The following is a 16884-nucleotide window of genomic DNA, read 5'->3' on the forward strand; positions in this document are numbered from 1 at the left end:
GCGAGAGGCTGTGTTTGTCTGTGCCAAAGCCAAGCTGGTTTTGCCATTCTTCTTGGGGCAAGATTCTCATCTCTTTGCAGCCTGTGGCACAGCAGAGCAGCCCTGTAGGTCTTCATCAGCTCTTCCAGGAGTGGGTCTCCCATCTGCTGCGGGGAGCTCCTCAAACACAAATCAGCACAGTGCTGCATCTCAGAAATCAAATTCCTGAATATGTTTACCAGGGCACTGCTGGCAGGTAGACTGAGCAATATTGTCCTAGCTGGATAGTGTGAAAGTGGACAATAACCCTGTGTTGTGGTACACGTATAGTTATTTTGTGCTCAATTGTTAAAGGAAATATTTGGATGTTGCTGATAGCTCCCAAGCAGTTACAGTACAGACTGGCAGGCGCCCTGTGGTCTGCTCTGGGCTACAGAGCCAGAACTGCGCTGTGGTTTTGTAGAAACACTTAATTGCTTTCATGCAACGCTCTTTTTTTGCCACCTATCCTGCTATTTAAAAAGTCTCATGAGACACCAGAAGCATGTGCACAGCACCCCACACTCCCACAGGGAGGGAGAAGAGCTGTGTCCCTGCAGAACGGGACAACTCAGCGTGGGGCCAGCTCTCCACAGGTCTGTATTCCTGCCGTGCCCGCAGGACACATTACATCAGGAGTGGCCTCTCCAGTGCTGGTACCGCCGTGCACGTTGTGCGGATGGGGAAGAAGCGCCATGGCAGCAGGGACTGCAGGCTCCCTACGTTCCTGGTTGTCCAGGGCTTAGGACGATGCCAGAGTGGTAGGATGCTGCATCCTCCAGTCCCTCAATTTAAAAATCATCACCACCCCCACACCAAAAAAAGCAAAAACCAACCAAACCAAGTTAAGGCTGACAAAACAGCAAGCTCCTCCACCAGGCAGTGCTTGGGCGACCGGCTTCTCCCTCTGCCCAGAGCTGCTCCCCCAACTGCTTCCCCCCTGCCTCTGCACCCCCTCCTCCCCTGGGCGCAGCACAGCAGGAACGAGCTGGCAGGCAGTCCCCCAGCTCATTCGCCCCATGAGAGGACCACTCGCAACACCATACGGAACCCCCCACCGACGGTCAAATGCTTTGCCAAGCTCACCCTGGGGTGGGGAGGATTGGGAGAATCTGCCGACCCACACAGAGTGGTCCCTGCACAGAGTTGTCCTAGACCCACAGAGTCGTATTTCCTAATCTGACAGACTAGGAAAGGAGTGTTTTGGGATGTAAGGTACAAAATTGCAAAGGCTTTTGGTACAAGTTTTTGGTTGCAATTCAAAGAGAGGCATAGTTTCAGAGCATGAGCTTGGAATAAGACAGGCATGTTGTATCAATTTCATTGCAGTTGAAGATCTAATATCCCGGTATTTATTTTAAGAATTGTGGTTGGTAATGGGTTCTCTGCCACGTGTGCTCTTCCTGCTTGTAAGTCAGCTTGGAGAAAGGAAGGAAAGAATCAGATTTGAATTAAAAATCTATACTGGGCTACAGCCTGCTCCTGTTTTAAACATGAATGAAGGTAAAGGCAGACAAGGCTAAAATTTATTTTTGTATCACTTTGGTACGTACTGGTAATTAACTCCTTGCTACCTGCATTTACGTGGTGTCTCTAATAAGCTATAATTGCTGTTTGTAGACCATTCTAAATCTTAACTAGTGTGTTATCCCTGTGGAGATGAGAAGCTTTTGCTCTGAGTGCTGGTTATCAGAGTATCTGCAGCTCAAGCTGCTGTGAAGTATTTGGATACAGACGTTGGGGTTCTTCCTCTGCATCCCAAAACACCACCTAACCCCTCCTGTGTACCCGGAGGGTTTAATAATTGCTGTATCTAATAGGATGCTCTTATGCTTGAAAGTTGGGTTACTTGGAAGAAGGCAGGTACTATATATTTGAATAACAGCATAAAATTTGAAGAATTTTAGTTTACACAGGTGGTTATGATCCAATGCATGTCAGGAATTGTCAGCATGCATCTACAACACAACTTAAAGATGAAATCTTCTTGCACACAGTCCCTTACAGAACCAAGATCCTACTTCCTTTAAACTTCTGGTAAGATGCAGTGTGTGGTCTCTCAGTGCTCCTGCATTTTCCAGCCTGCTGGGGGCTATCATCTTCCAGCTAACAGCCACCAGGACCACCAGCTGCTCTCCCTGCACTTCAAGTGGTGTCTTGGATACTAATGACCTTGAATTTTGGTGCTGTAGGTGGATGTGGCCAGTCCTTGGATGCTGTCCCCCAGGGACCCAGGGGACCATGTGCTCAGAGTGCCCAGCTCCATGTTGAGCTATGGCATAAACTGACTGCAAGGAATTAAATTTCAGTAAGTTTTTCTCATGTTGGAGTTGGGCAATTGTGCTAAATCATACCTAGGTGGGGAAATGTGGGTATATTCCTGAAGCAGAGAATAAGACCAGAGTAAAACATCTTGCAAATAAAAAAAGAAATGTAAGGCAATTTTAACTTGGTTATGATGTGGCAGGGGATTACAACTTCTGATATTCTGTTCGGAAGTTATTTAAACTTAAAAGACAAAATAGTGACTAATTTTTTTTTCCAAATGTAGAAGATTCTCCCTTCAAAAAAAAAAATCTGCAACAGTAGTTTTTAAAGGAAGAAAGTTCTGCTTCAAGTACTTTCTACGTAATCACTTTGAAAAAGCATAAATCTCTATCAACCCGAGGTATGCATCATGTCAGATGTTATTGTCAGCTCTCAGCTGCCTGCTCTGAGCCTGATAATAGCAAGGAGTTGTAACGAGTGTGCTGGCAGAAGTATTACAAGCAATAAGCTCTGAAAAATCAATGGAGCATGTACCCTTCAAGCCAGTCTGGTGGAACAACATCAAGTGTTATTTCAGGTATTATTACAGCTTTGTATGCGACATTTATTCAGACTGATTTTGTAAGATAAGCCTTTTCAGCATTTTTCCCAACCCCAAAATATATAATCAGTGTTATTATTGAACATAAACACAAATCCTCTTTCTATTTGCTTTGTATTCATTAAAAATCATAGCTCTTATGTCCCTTCTGCTATTAAAAACAAACAAACAGAATGTCTAAACTCAGGATTAGCATTTAAGACAGAAAAACTTGTATCTGTATTTTCTCCTTTGCATAAACATAGCTCCACTTGACTAGGCATCAAACATTTATCCCAGTGAGCTTTGACTGCAGAAGACATGATCGTGATTCATCATGCATGTATGTTTACTAAATTTTATAAATAGTGGAAAATCGGCCATAAATGCCACTTTATGTTTTAAATCACTGTTTTGTCTAGCCAAAGCATCTCTAGAATGGTAGTGTTAGAAATTCAGATGATGAAAACTAAATAGGCATGTGCTTTCCCTTTATACAGCAAACTTACATTGATAGGACAGTAAATCTCTCAGGTGATGTGGGTATAACAAAGAATTAGATGATCCAAACCACAGGAAGACAGCCAGATTTCACAGTCTTTATCCTAAGCCAAGCTCTGCTATGCAGAACAGCACTGAAAGGCACATGATCTGCCTTTCCCAGACTAGCAGGAACAAGAAGAGATCAGCTAGACTTTGTCTTACTTAAATGAACTGTAATCCAACAGTAAAATATTTTTTAAACATGAATTCTGCTTCAGCTGCAATGCCAAAGTGAGGCACTCTTTACCACAGCAGCTGAGGTTTAGCTCCAGGCATGGCCCCTGCCCAGCACGGAGGCTGCAGAAGGATCGACAGGCAGCTGCCTGCTTCTTCCAGGCAGCTCGCCAATCCATCAGGGCTATGCTAATGCAGGAGCAGACAGCACCAACACGCAAGATGCTCATGTTAAATTCCTTTCCCCCCCCTCCTGCTCTTTATAAATATACATACAAATTCCCAAACCTTCAGTGTGAACTTGGGGAGTTCAGAGGGAGATGTCAGGATTTTTAAATATCCAGGTAGATTCAGTTTTCTTCGCTTTTTTCCTCCCCACCTCCATGGATTGCACACCACTGCTGTCCACCCCTCCTCTCAGGGTGTTGTTAACATGCTGGCGAGATACCCAGAGGGAGCAGCAGCTGATGGGCCCACCACAGTGTAGGCACTCAGGATGTGCCAGGACAGTGAACTCCATGACTGCAAGCCAAACATGCCCCAGGACTGAACTGTCAAGATCACAACAGAAGTGGCTCAGTTAAAGGCCACCAGCAAGAACAAGCCAGGGCTCCTTGAGCCTTTAGATGTAATCATGTCCTACCCTTCAAAGCTTACTCAAATGCCTTCAAGGAAAGGGCCAAATCCAAATGCTCATGAGGAGTTTCCTAAATTTCTCCCAAGTAACAAGTGATAGGACAAGAGGAAATGGCCTCAAGCTGCACCTGGTAAGGTTTAGATTGGACAGTAGGAAACATTTCTTTACTGATAGAGTAGTCAAACATTGGAACAGGCTGCCCAGGGAAGTGGTGGAGTCATCATCCCTGGAGGTGTTCAAAAAACGTAAATGTGGCACTTTGGGACATGGTTTAGTGGACATGGTGGTGTTAGGTCAACAGTTGGACTTGATCTCAGAGGTCTATTCCAACTTAATGATTCTACGATAAACCCTCGTGGTTTGGGCTGCATCCATTTTACTGAGGTCCTTTGCTTTCCCCTGCTTCAGAGTCTGGGAAGGAAACAGAGGTGTGTTCATCAGATGCCTCCTTTTGAGAGAGGCAGTGAGATTTGTCTCCATGGAGGAAGGGGATTCCTTCCCCAGACTGGATCATCTACAAGCCAAGAGGATCTGAGTTAAAGCCTCTAGGTTGGCTTTTTGGCCTGGAAGCTACATTTGTGCTCCTTGCCTGCCTGCCTTAGGGCACCTTTCACATGAGGACTGCATGGAGAAGGACTTCATATGATAGGCACTGGCATTCAATCACCTGGTGTGAGGTGATGACAGCTTTACTGATAGCATGAGTAACACTTCTGCTAGAAGATAGGTGGTATCCCACACTATACCATCCTTCGTATAATATACTCTGGGTGTTTGACTCAAGACTGCATACGGAGCGTGGTCCTTTATATATTGTATATAACAAGTTAAACTTGTTATTGTAAGGCACAATATTCATGTCTCTCCCAAGTTAGATACTAACTAACCTTTAACAAAGTCAAAAATTTCCAAACTGAATTATTAAAACACTTAATTTTTGATAAAAATCACAAGATCATTTTTTAAAGTCTGTAATATCTAAAGTTGTATTAATATTCCAGTAAAAACTGATGCAATTGGAATATAATTTACTTCTAAACATTAAAAAAATAGTGCAAGTTCTTTTTCCTAGATCTCAGAGCTTTGCCATCAGTGTGTACATCTGCATCACTGAGCAATATCCAGAAATTCTTGTCTGACTGGGTGAGATGTTAAAAATAAGTAGACAGGCAAGGTAAGCTTAGGATCCCTTGAGACAAAAGGGAAAACTTGAATTGCCTTTGACTGCAGCTTACTTCCATGAAAACACTAACTAGGATCCGAGAACCACAAAGTTTCCTATTTCCTTGTATCTTTTTCCAACTGTAAATTTCAGAATAGAGCAAGACATGCATTTGAATGCACAAATTCCATGCACTGATACAGAAAATACAAGTGCTCATTGCACGCCTAGTCTTCAGTAACTAGGTAGCAAAGACACAGGAGATGGGGCAGAGTGGGATAAAAAAATAAAAAAATTAAAAAAAAAATCAACAAATGCTTAATGAGGAAGCACGGGGAAAACTGGATAATGCCAAGATTGTCTTTCTCTGACAACAGGTTAAAAATGATGACTGCTGTTTGGTTATGAAGGGCTGCTAGAGATGGTTACACAGAGTTCCTTTGTATCCACTGCAGCCTCCAGCAGTTTTAATTAGCACTCTTTTGCAGCTTATCGGTTTCTAACGTCATAGATTATTACTGCATGTGATGTTTCTTTGTTATTCAAGTGAAGTCACTTGTGCCTTGAAAGAACATGCTATGGAAATCCCACGGGGACTAGTACGTACAACAGAAAGGAGGAGACTTTAATGAACTACTGGCTATTGCTCATCTACCGAACCCCAAACATCAGGCTAGCAAGTAAGTAGCTTTAAGTAGTATAACTAAAATTTTGCCAGCAGCAAATAGAAAACAACCCCTCTTCTCTTACATAATTTTCCTAGAGAAGGGAAGGAAATACAGTATTTCTGTAAGTGCAGGCACAATCAAAGATCTCCTCAGCACAAAAGACTGTAACAACTTGGCTTTCCTTCATAGCTGGCTTCCCATTAAATTACCAAGTTAAATTTAATATCTCAATCCTTATCTTGCAGGTGGCTGTAGGACCCGGGTCTAGAGTACGTTAAAAAACAAAACAAAACAAAAAAAAAAAAAAAGACTGCCTAATGCTCCAAGAGAGACCTGCCTCTCAGTCACAGCACAGTTTCGGCCATGAAAGCAAATCTCATCTCTGAAGAGCAGAGCTCTCTCAGGAATGGCGCACAGGCAGCAGAGCAAGTCCCACAGGAACAAAGGGCTACTGGACATCTTCCCTACCATCTCCTGCTCTAATGCAGCTGAACCAACTTGCCTGCAAAAAAACATGGAGCAGGCTGGTCGTTTTAACAGTACATAGCACGCTGCTGCATATCAAATTCCTCTTTGAGGAAGCAGACTGTGACAGAGAGAACGACCCTTAGCAGCATGTTTGAGTTGGGTGCTTGCAGAAAGGCACAGCACTGTGATAAAGAGCATATAGAAGAAGGGCAGGAGAGGAGAAGGAGCCAGAGGTGCATCAGGAAAACAAGCGGCCACAGAAAGAAGGGAAATCCAGTATGACTTGGTGTGTGTTGCCAAGTTCAGATTAGGAAGAGGACCAATAAGGAAAGTCTGCCATGAATTATCAGTTCTGCCATCTCAGACTAACTGCAATCAATATATAACTTGCTGTCTGTGAGCTCCTCCACTTGTACACTCTTCACAATGCCGTTCTATTCCCAGCACAACACATATCACGAAGGATCACGTCAGCAGTCAGGGAGGAATTAGTCTCATTCCTGAGAACTTTGGTGGTAGTTCACCTCATTAACAGGAGATGGACAAACTGGAAGTAGTTCAGAGAGCAACAAAATTGAGGCAGATGGAAGGGGACTGACATATTAGAGAAGATTAAAAGAGCTAAATCTGTGTAGCTTGGTTCAGTGACAGTGTCAAGGGAGCACAGACACTAACTATAAAGATTTTTAGGGCATAAAAATGAAAAAGTGGGCTTTATATTGTAAGAAGAACGTGTGGAACTAGACCAAATGAAAGCAAAAAATAAAAGACACTCAAGAAATTGCTCCAGCGGTCCAGAGTTAGTTTGGACAAAACAAGGTTTGTATCTACTGCAGATATAGTTACCAATTACAGTCCAGTAAATACGCTGATGAATTTGGCCTTCAGAAAAGCTACAATGAAGAATAATTGTAACACTGCATAAAAGGCATGTTTTTATGTTACGTGTTAAAGCAGTAGCTGAACATGGAAATACAGACCTCTTTTCCAGGTAAAGAAAACAGTACAGTATGTATGTCATTGGGCATCCTACCTAAAGGAATTTCTGGTTTCCTGACAGACTCAATGTTTTACCTCTCACCTGAGGTTTGGCTTAGTGCCTTCTTGTCTACTTCTCTTTTTTGGTTCAGTGGTTTCAGCTGATCATAAAAAAAAAAAAATCATAACTGGCTCTAATCCAGCCTTTCTTGTACAATTTACAAAGGTCTGAATCAAAGCCCTTTTAAACAAAAGGGAAAGCTTGGTCGGTGAGGCTGAGTTAGGTTAGAAGGCCATTTCTTACAAGCTAATCTAACAATCTGGAAGTGACTGCCAGAGTCATTTGCCTGTTCAGGTTGTTTGTTTTTTTTTTTTCCCTGGAGGTCAGGACAACTCAACTTTTGATATTAAAGTCTCAGATAAATGATTCTGAAGTGACTACAAGAAGCCAGCCTTTAGAAAATCTCTCATGGCATCAATTCATGGCAAGCCTGCATAATCAGGCATTCATGTTTAGTGCATGTTGTATCTAAGAACACTACTGCACTATCAGATTATTGGTCTTTTCCACAAAAAGGCTGCCTGCTTTGCTTTTCCATTTATAAATTGGGACCATTTATTGAGCTTTTAGCAGACTTCTGGCATTAAAATGCTGCAGCATATATCATATATCATAAAATTGTGATCAAAGGAGACTAGCTCCTACTAAAGTTTCTTTTCTTCTAATCTTCCTTCCTCAGGCAAAAACCTGGGTGAATAGATAAGTCAGTCCCATGAGATGGATGAAACTTTGATAACAAAGCTTATGCTACTTACACTGATACTCATTCAGATTTTCTAAAATCCATTTATACAATATGATTAAAGAGACACAAGAATTTACTTCCAACATTCAAATATAGTTCACTCATAAAATAAAGGGAAGATTATATCCCATCTTTTTGGTGAAATGTAGGAAAAAAAATCAATACTGACTCCTGTAACAGTTTACAAGGGGAAAAAAAATGTAGAGGTAGGAAGAAGTCTTGTTTCCACACTGTGTACAAAGATAAGCCAGTAAAATGCAGCAAGGCAATCCAGGATATAATTATATATTTGAATACGTAAAGTAAAAATCAATGAAATGTGTTCACAGAGAACATCTAATATACTTAAATAACATATCTACCAAGGTGGCCTTGTTGCAGTTTCCGAGGTAATAGGAAGATGAACGTTTTAGGTACCTCTTTGCATCCTTCTGATCTTAACAGACCTAAAAACAAGTCCAGAAACTGTTATGTCTTATTTTTGAGAAACAGCTAGAAGATTCAATGCTCTTTTAAAGATGAAGGCACAAGGGATGGAATCGTTGGACCTAAAAACCCTGCCAGCAGTTTTAATGAATAAATAAATACATGCCTTTTTGCTGTTACCATACCAACCTGAGTCAAGGGTGGTATCATTTTATTCTATATACAGACATGCAGAAAACACTCATCTACTGAAAATAATTAAATTAAGTTTCTACTAACTAGGTGAAAATACCTACAAACTGTCTGATGAGTTGTGCAGTTTTGCTTGAGAAGGAAAGCCATGAAGGTTTTCTTGTGGGGTTTTATTTTTTTTCATTTATTTGTTGTTTTAGTTTGTTGGGAGGTTTGTTGTTGTTGTTGTTTCTGTTTGGGGTTTGTTTGTTTGTTTTTTAGGCAACTGTTAGAGAAGCTCAATGGAGAAGGTGAGAAAGATTTTTGCTTAGCCTTTTTTTTCTGACATTGAAGCACTTGAGAAGCCAGGAACGAGCCTCACATGTCCTGCACAGTGGCTGTCCGCTGGCTCATGCCCAGCCTCCAGACTGCAACCACTCAAAGCAAAACAAACAGCTAAACTACAAGATAAAATATCTCCTGTATGTGACAGAAAACCCAGTTCCACCTTTGACATAGCAACAGTTCAAAGAGCCCAACCACTAATTTCAGATTAATTGGTAGATTTACTGCAGCCCCTTTAAACAACCAAGAGGTTATTCAAGGGACACATTTCTTTGCTATTAAAAAAAAATAATCTATAAACATATGTATAACAAAAGGTATTTGTGTCTAAATATACACATGCATATACACTAACTGCATTACCTAAGCAGCTCCTTGAGCAAAACAGCCTCTGTTTGTCTCTCTGCACATTACAAGCTCCACAAAGTGCACTGTGACCCATTGGGAGAGAGCAGGTTTCTGCCAATGTTTTCAATAGCTTTCTGGCTCAGCAAGTTTATTCTTTGAAGTCTCATCTGTATTATTTCAATATTCTTTGCTGCACATCACCAGGCAGGTAGAGGTGACTTTTGCTAGTGTGAAAGTTTTGGCCTTAGCACAGATGCTGCAAATCTGTGCTTTTTACACTGGCAGACCTGACTCTCGACACAAGCTGCAGAAAAGCCAGCTCTAGTCAAGCATTTCAAACCCTGGTCAGGTGAGAAAGTAAAATACTTCTTACGGGGGAAGGGGGAGAAGGAGAAGTGCAGCCCCTGGGGATACACCCTGAGGGCTGTTAGTCAACTGCCAGATACTATCAGCTTCAGTGGAACCTGAATCCAGCAGTTTCTTCACCCTGGGGGGAGTGTCTTGGGAAAACAAAAAGCAAATTGCTTCTTTCAGGCTTATCTGGTTGCAAGGAGGGCTGCCATTATAAGAGGATTTGCACTAATTACATAAAGTATCATATAAAACAGTGTTCAGAAAATAATAGATTTGAAAGCCAGAAGGTTAATGGGCACATTGGTTCTGAACCTCGCTACCCTGAATCCCCAAGTAGAAAAATGCAGTCAGGATGCCTGGTAAAGACACAAACCACGATTACTTTATGGAAGTGATCACTTTGCAACAAAATGCTCGAGTTCCCTTCCACGCTTGTTTAAACGACTAGTGAAGTAAATGGCAAGATCAATAATCACAAAACTTGGTCTTGTTTTTGTAATTGAGAAAACAGAGACAATATACAGCCATGACTTGTTCCTAGCAATCACAAGGGTGATTGCAGTCTGCCTGCTTTAATGGGCTGACCAGCTCATTCCTATGCAACAGATGGAAAGGAACTTTTCCTACATGTCTTCTCATTAAACTGCTATAGTAGGTACTCTGCAAACACCTATTCACGTACCCAGTTTACAGACCCATATATTTTTCAGCTCAGTGAATACACATTAACTCCTAAAATTGGAAATACACTTGGTTTAAGCAAAGAGTACGATTTAGTAGAAATTAGACTTTGCCATATTCACCCAAGTGCATCCCACAGTGGGAACACGCGTTGCTCTGGTGGCAGTTGGGCCATATGTGATTTTATAGCTCTGTGTAACAGAGACATCTATGAGAAGAAACTGCATCCCTGGGGGAACGTGCAGGGTCAAGAGGAGATGCGATAAAAGCCTGCTCCTTTTACAGCAGGCTGAGAAAAGCCATTTTAGCCACTGCATCAAAGGAAAAAAAAAAAAAAAAGTTCCCTTCTCCAGCAGGGCTCAGGATGCACGTACACAGAGACAGGCTTGACTGCACCATATCCATAGATCCCCCCCTCATTCTGAGGGGCAAAAGGAGAAGAATTAGTTTGAATAACCCATGCAAGGGAGTCTCAGAATTTGTTGAAATGCATCCAAACACTAAAACAGCAGTGAGAAATCAAAGTGTCCAACTTTCAGTGATATAAAACTTACTGGACTACTATAAAACATTAAAATAATAGAGCCTGTGATTTGCTTAGCTTATGCTCCTACACACCTTGAAAAATAGATAAGGTCAAATTAAAACAGGCAATAAAATCAGAAAATTTCTGTGAAATCTCCTAGTTTCACTAAGACTGTACTTTTGGAAGTAAGAAGATTCTTATCAGAAATTTTAATTCAATTTGACAAGTATCACCTGTACTCTGTGTGTATCTACCTACCTAGCTATCTGTCTGTCATCTCTATCTCCTTGTATGACTATCCTGCTTTGGTCACACAGGAGTATTTTCCGTCCCTTCTCAGTCTATGGAGAAGCAGGACCAATGATTAAATACTGATCCTGGTGAAAACAATGAGAGTTTTGCCATATGACCGTGCTGCAATCACTATTTTTTCCTTGCTGCAAAATTTACTAGCATTACACAAAGCTGATTTTCCTAATGGGTCCTTCCCACAGGCAAGATCTGCAGGATAACACTTATGTTGTCGCAGGGATCCACTCCCTTAACAGCATTAAGGAAAAAAAAAAAGATAACTCAGACACATATATTATGCCACTGAGGCACATACCTATGTAATTTAGGGAAGCATTGGGGAAGTTTTTCCACTTCTTCCACCCCCACCCCCCCTTTTTTTTTTTTTAACTTTATCTCCAAGTCATACATGAGTAACTACATAATGCCCACAGGAATAAAATCTCCTTAGAGAATGTTCATTAACGATTGGGAAAGGGGGGAGGAAAATGAGTACAAAAGGTGCTCAGCTGCTTTCCCCATATGGTGGTTATTGCAGGTTTATTGCTGAAACTATAAACAAAAGGTACAGTAAAAACCATGTTGTGCTATGACAAAAGAAACTGCATCCCACCTTCTGTTCTGCATGTTACTCTGAGGCCACATAATTTCAGCCTAAAGGGATTGCCTACCGTTGGACGGTGCCTACATGAGGAATTCTTGTGCCCAGACTGGATCTAAAAACTCAGGGAAGCACACAAAGCAGAGTCAGTGTCCTTGGGGAACGGCGGAAAACAAGTCTTTTAGGATTGAGTCCAAAATGTACAGCCATTTTAATCTTGTATTGAAAAGCGTTCCATGTCATACAATTTAAACCAAGCTGAAAAGACATCACGCAACTCTAACACTAACCACTAAGGCAGAGGAGCAGGACTAACAAGGCAGATGCTTTACAAAGCTGGCCAGTCCTACCTTTGCAGCTAAAATCCACCAGATGGCTCAGTGGAGGGAATCCCTGCCCGAGAAGGCTGATTTCAGACTTGCAGGGCATCACATTTATTCCACAGAAGATAAGAAGTGAAAGGCACATGAAGAACCACAGCCCTACTTCACCAAAGCCCAAACATACCTGCTTGCCATGGTCACTCTGCTAAAAGCATCTAATAACGTGTAGTTTTACAAATCTGCCCTTGATGCCATAAACTCCTATTTTGAAGCTATTTACACAGAACCTCCATCCTTGATAAAAAGCCCATTTCAGGAAGTACATGGAGGGAAAAAAAACCTAGAGAATGTGTTTTCTGGCAGAAGTTACCCTGACAAAAAAAAAAAAACCAAAAAAAAAACACAACATGCAAGTGATTCCACGTGATTTACCCTTGTAGCTTAATAAGAACTGGGGTTTGAACAACTGGCAAGGAAACTTCCACAATTTAGGCACGGGAGCTTTCCCTCAATATCAGGAAAACTTCATGGGAGGAACAGCATGTCCTACAGGCAAGCAATGAAAAGCACTTTCCTTACAGATATTGAAAAATACTTTTATAGTGGCTATGAGCAGTTTTGGAGAGCATGGGTTTGAGTCTCAGAGCCAATATCAAAACCAATAGCATGAAAAGAAAAAAGAACCTGTCTTATCACAAAGAAAAACACAGGACAGACAGAATGAAGGGTAGATGAGCAGAAGGGATTAGTTTGTTGATAGCTTTTGAATACCAAGTAACCTGCCTCACTTGGCTGTAAGGAATAAAACAGTTAGAATATAAATACTAAGCCAGAAAAAGACTACAAGATGGCACTGAAGAGTTATGGTACAGCCTGCATGGACTTCATAGAATCACAGAATCGTTTGGGTTGGAAGGCGCCTTAAAGATCATCCAGTTCCAACCCCCTGCCATGAGCAGGGACACCTTCCCCTAGACCAGCTTGCTTAAAACCCCATCAACCTGGCCTTGGACACTGCCAGGAAAGGGGCACTTGCATCCAGTGGACTTACAGGACACCTGAGAAGTCAAATTCCTCTTTGGTACAACAGCTGTAGGGAAACTCGCATTAGCCACGTGGAGAAAGAGACTGCTTAGGGGATCCTAAAAATGGTACCGAATGGAGAATCTGAAAAATATGCAGGAGGAAAAAAAAAAATCATCGTACCAGTGTACACTTTATAATGCCAGCCTGTCCAATTGGTAAACAGGTGGCAGCTGGAGCCCTTAAGGTTGCTTTGCATAAAATAAGAAAACAAGGCATAAAAATAGCCCACACCAGTAGAGGAAAAGAGAGTTTCTTCAACCAACACATCCTATAACCAACCCTACTTACTTTTCTTGCCCTCACTACAAAAGATTTACAGTGTGTTTCTGGAAACTATACATCAACAATTGTGTTAAAAACTTATACTTAACTCTAAGAGTCCTGTTAACATCACAAACACAAGTTTTGCTCATATTCTCTCTCTTCTAGCCACAGACAAGCCCCTGCACTTATAATGAATGAGTGTTTTTGTTCAAAGTGTGCTTTATTGATTAGGCACTTTATTCAAGAGCATCATCAGAAACTCATCTACTTATTAATTTCAGCTTCCTAAGTTATCTTAATCTCTCCTAGACACTAGTTCTTCCTCAGGTATATCTGTCATTTCTGTCAAGAGTACTTCCAATTAATTGGCAGGAGAAGCTAGGAAGCACTGACTTTGTGGAAAAATGACGTTGGCACGGGTTTACGAATTGCAGTAGGGATCTATAAAATAATGGCCAGCAAAACAGAGATAAGTTGGTGCTCCTTGAACAAGGGTGTGTCGGTATGGACGCTGTCCACAAGAGATTAAATGCAGCACAAAGAAAACATTGAAAAGAAACAGTACGTTACATGATGCAAAATTAGACTGAAGGACTCGTACAAACATCATGACAGCGAAGGCAGAAATTTCAAAAGATTACAAGAGCTAGGCAGTATCAGCTAAGCAGAGAATCTAGTCTGGGAACAAACACAGTATATTTTTTTCATCTATGTTACACAGTTGCAATGGGCAGAATGAAGAGTTTGTTAATCTTTGTACTGTAAAATAAACACGGGGCCCCGCAGATCTGTTCAAATGTCATTCCCAACTGAACCACATGTGCTGAACCTGCAGCCAGGTCCATACTATCACACTGCTACTGTAGTCCTTAAGCCTGAAGTCAAGTTTAAGACCTGACGACAAGCCAAAGTTCAATGCTTACCTCCATATGCCAGCTCCTGTGGACGTAAGGCAGAGCCACACAAGACTAAAAGGCTGGGTAGAGCCCCTGAGCATGCTGGCATGCAGAACATCACCTCAATGAGCCAGGGGTGGAGCTGGGACCAGCCCCCTGCTCTTCTCCTTTGCAGCTAACAGCCCCAGTAAACCCCACGGTGGCAGAGACCCAGCAAACCCCAGAAAAGCAAGAGTAGAAAGGCTGGGAGTGCAGTGGCAACAGCCTTGAGCAGTAGCTTGCATTACAGACTTATTTTCAGTCTAAGTCAGGCTCCTGCAGCTGACTCATGTTTGAAAATGCCACTCAGGCTCATGGCAATATGCCAAAAATGCCAACACAGAGACCAGCCGTGCTCTCCCTGCCTCAGCTCTGCTCCGTCACTCCACTGGGGAAGGGGCAGAGGGCAACTCTGCACGACTTTACAGACAAGGCAACATCCTACTTTTGATGTTGATTTTCATCTTTAAACATGTATGCAAGTTAACACTACTTCATTAATATTTACTATCAAGGAATTCAGTAAGTTCAGTGAATATTTGGCAGGTCTTAGTCAGATATTTTGGCTGTTACGCTTCACATATTAAAACATTCAAATACTTTAAATACAGCTAAAAACACTTGTAAGAGTCATTGAAAACTGGCTTGGGACTATAGTCATCCATTCCTATTGAAGCATTTGCAGATTGACTCAACATCACAAGCTAGGAGAGACAGAACAAGCTTTTTGAGTCCTTAGAGTGAGATCCATTCAGATTTCTAGATTTATGTTTAACCATAAGTAGTACTATTTTTATGAGGTTAACTATATACACTTAAAAGTATGCCTTTCAGAGGTAAGCTTTGAGAAAATAAAATATTAAGACCTTTTAACGACAGCAACACTAGAAAAAAATGCACACTTCATGTGTCTGTGTTCTTACTCTTAACTACAAATAATCTACTACTTACTATTGGAATAGCTCAGAAGGAGAGAGAAACCAGTTTATCTGCAGAAGTACTGCTGCACATGCACATGATTTATTGCAAGAACTGTGATAAAAACCATAAAAACAAAAGCAAGGAATAAAAAGCAAAAAAAAAAAAAAAAAAAGAATGGTAGATATTGACTTCTCAGGGGAACTTTAAAGCCAGGAAATCTTCTATATGTGTCTGTCTATTTTGACTAAAAGATCTATTGAATTTTTCAGTTTTCAAATCACACCGGGGGAGGGGGTGCATGTGTGTTAAGAAATTTTTTTGGCATACAGATAATTTGTATTTGCATAAAATGGACCTAGGATGTCACGGCTATGAGACCTAAATTATGGCAGCATAGGAAAATGGCCCTCTCAAACACTTGATGGATGAAAACATGTAAGACATTTGACAGCTGGATAACAATCTTTTTCTTGTGCAGCATCATTCTATCATCACCAGCTGCTTTGTGAAGTAGCTTTTAGAACTGGCTATGCATTGCAAATGTTGTAACACTTCTCAGGCTGTTAACCCTCCAATTTACTCACTCATCTGAGCATCATCAATGAATGCTGGAACATATTGCTTTGAGAATTTAATAAGTTAATCTATGGTTATGAATAATTCCTCCACTGAATCCAGAAAGTTAGTAAAGAAAACAAAAAATGCCTCTCGCAATCCTTGTTTTACAGGAGTCTTAACATGGGCAGATATAGGAATGTTATTCTATTTAATTTTATCCCTATGCTATGCCGGCGCTGCTACACCCCCTGCACCTGAGAAAAGCCATGTGGGAACACAGGACCAAGAGGGACTTCCCAGGCCCTGGAGTCCAACAAGCAGGCAACTTGTGTTATCTAGAAATCAAGCTTACGTTAAAATTCTTGCCGTGGAGCCTTATTGCAGAGCCTTGTCCTCAAAACTTACTTCTTCTTTCAGAAAGCCAAAGTTACATTTAACTGATGGACAAGATGTGTGGCTTCAATGGCTCCGTGGAGACTCTCACCATCAGCCAGAGGAGCAAGACAGCATCTTCCTCTCCAGCTCTTGCCTTCAAGTCAACTGTAATTTTGTATTTGAGCCATCAAACCTTTGCTTGTTTAGCAGCAGTTTCCACCTGCTTAAGCACAGAAGTAGCAGATGTACAGGTGCCTTTACTGCCATTTTCTTCCCTAACACAACTCTTTACTAAAAATGTAACTCTAAAGGAGTGAAGGCAACACAATGAAAGCCTGAAATTAAACCAGCTTCCAAGTTCTTCATTCACTCCCTTG

The sequence above is a fragment of the Leptosomus discolor genome, chromosome 10 (genome assembly GCF_034619465.1).
Source record: "Leptosomus discolor isolate bLepDis1 chromosome 10, bLepDis1.hap2, whole genome shotgun sequence".
NCBI classification, from domain to species: domain Eukaryota; kingdom Metazoa; phylum Chordata; class Aves; order Leptosomiformes; family Leptosomidae; genus Leptosomus; species Leptosomus discolor.